Here is a 2,500-nt window from a genome sequence, read left to right as displayed (position 1 = left end):
CCAAGTTGGTCGGTGCACCGCGGCATAGCTAGATGGCTTGTGTGGAGTTTTGTGAAAAAATGAAATTCGTGGTTTTTGAGATGTGAGGGTTGGAATGGCCTCCAAATGCCCCCAAATGAATATCATGAAATTCTTGGTGCACGAAAGTTTTGAGTTCGGAGGGTTTTGCACATGGCCAAGTTGGTCGGTGCACCGCGGCATAGCTAGATGGCTTGTGTGGAGTTTTGTGAAAAAATGAAATTCGTGGTTTTTGAGGTGTGAGGGTTGGAATGGCCTCCAAATGCCCCCAAATGAATACCATGAAATTCTTGGTGCACGAAAGTTTTGAGTTCGGAGGGTTTTGCACATGGCCAAGTTGGTCGGTGCACCGCGGCATAGCTAGAAGGCTTGGTGGGAGTTTTGTGAAAAAATGAAATTCGTGGTTTTTGAGGTGTGAGGGTTGGAATGGCCTCCAAATGTCCCCAAATGAATACCATGAAATTCTTGGTGCACGAAAGTTTTGAGTTCGGAGGGTTTTGCACATGGCCAAGTTGGTCGGTGCACCGCGGCATAGCTAGATGGCTTGTGTGGAGTTTTGTGAAAAAATGAAATTCGTGGTTTTTGAGATGTGAGGGTTGGAATGGCCTCCAAATGCCCCCAAATGAATACCATGAAATTCTTGGTGCACGAAAGTTTTGAGTTCGGAGGGTTTTGCACATGGCCAAGTTGGTCGGTGCACCGCGGCATAGCTAGATGGCTTGTGTGGAGTTTTGTGAAAAAATGAAATTCGTGGTTTTTGAGATGTGAGGGTTGGAATGGCCTCCAAATGTCCCCAAATGAATACCATGAAATTCTTGGTGCACGAAAGTTTTGAGTTCGGAGGGTTTTGCACATGGCCAAGTTGGTCGGTGCACCGCGGCATAGCTAGATGGCTTGTGTGGAGTTTTGTGAAAAAATGAAATTCGTGGTTTTTGAGATGTGAGGGTTGGAATGGCCTCCAAATGTCCCCAAATGAATACCATGAAATTCTTGGTGCACGAAAGTTTTGAGTTCGGAGGGTTTTGCACATGGCCAAGGTTGGCGGTGCACCGCGGCATAGCTAAATGGCTTGGTGGGGAGTTTTGTGAAAAAATGAAATTCGTGGTTTTTGAGATGTGAGGGTTGGAAAGGCCTCCAAATGCCCCCAAATGAGTACTGTAAAAGTGTTGGTGCACAAAAGTTTTGAATTGGATGCATTTTGCACTTGGCCAAGTTGGTCGGTGCACCGCGACTAGATAGGTTGGTGCCAAAATTTGTCAAATTTAAGACCTTGGCCAAACTGAATGAAATTTTGTGGGGAGGTTCCTGATATTGTTTAGTGGTGGACTGGAAAAAATGAGGTCGAAATTCGAAGTCTACATGTGCTTTTCTATTTTTCCCGATTTTACACATACCCGGTAAGTAAAAAAAATAAAAAAAATAGTTCCCCTTCGAGAAAAATTATGAAATTTGGTGAGCAAGGAGATACCATTATTCTACGAATTACTGCAAAAAATCGCATCAAAATTCGAAGTATAGCCCGAGATATGGACTTATGTCTGCTCAAAAAAAGTGTATCTACTTGTACAATTTTGCCTTTTGCATATTAACCTCTTATAGGGGGGGAGTGCTCCTTGAGCCGGCCAGCTCCACACTGGCAGGTTTTAAAGGGAGCTTGATGAGGCCTCCCCCCTCACGTGGTGCGTGCGTTAGCATGTTTATCATGGCACAACTAGCCTCTTCATAGTTGTTGAGCTTTATTAATACCAACACACGGTCGTCACTGATCGTTGGTTAGCTCGGCAGCTAGTCCCTCGGATATTGTGGAAAGTTATTTTCATGCCTAGCGATGCTTGACCCTGCGTCACTTGATGTTTCCATTTGCTTGCTTGCCCATGGTAGGTGGGGGGTGGACCGTCTTGTGGTGTGGTGTCTTGCGAACGTGAGGGTGTGTGAGTTGTAATCGAGATGCACTTGCTGGCTGGCTCCATGCCTTGCGTATCGAACGGTCAAGCATGCATCTCTTCCATTTTCACCCGTTGCCTTGGGTGATATTGGTTGATCAGTCCCTGTGTTGCCTACCCACTAGACGGTACTTCTGTGGTTGCTTCGAATTCTATCTTTCCATCACGAAGAGGTGTTGGAGGATCCTAATGTCACGCACGTGTTCCATCTAGTGAAACATCTCAGTGATGCACGTGTTGTGGCTAGTTCTTTTGGATGCGGTGCATTATATGAACTCGGGTTTACTTTAGCGACCCAGTCAACATAATTCGGTTGTGTCCCTTGATTGAGACGTTGTCCTTGAACTTGTTGTGAACAATATCGTTCTTCCACAACCCGTCGTCTTGAGTGCGATGGAAGGCAAATAAGATGTGCTTTGGCATGTCATGCACGTACTCGATTGCGGGAAGTGTGAGAAAGTGTTGTTGACAACCCGTGGGAAATGGAATGTGGCAAATCGTGATGAGCTCTTCGTGGATCTGCGAAGAAGACGACCTTT

Source organism: Vigna unguiculata, unplaced genomic scaffold (assembly GCF_037176805.1).
Source record: "Vigna unguiculata cultivar grain cowpea cultivar isolate G323 ecotype 2 unplaced genomic scaffold, ASM3717680v1 ptg000029l_ERROPOS232281+, whole genome shotgun sequence".
NCBI classification, from domain to species: Eukaryota; Viridiplantae; Streptophyta; class Magnoliopsida; order Fabales; family Fabaceae; genus Vigna; species Vigna unguiculata.
The sequence above is the reverse complement of the archived record's forward strand: the minus strand, read 5'-3'. Positions refer to the sequence as shown.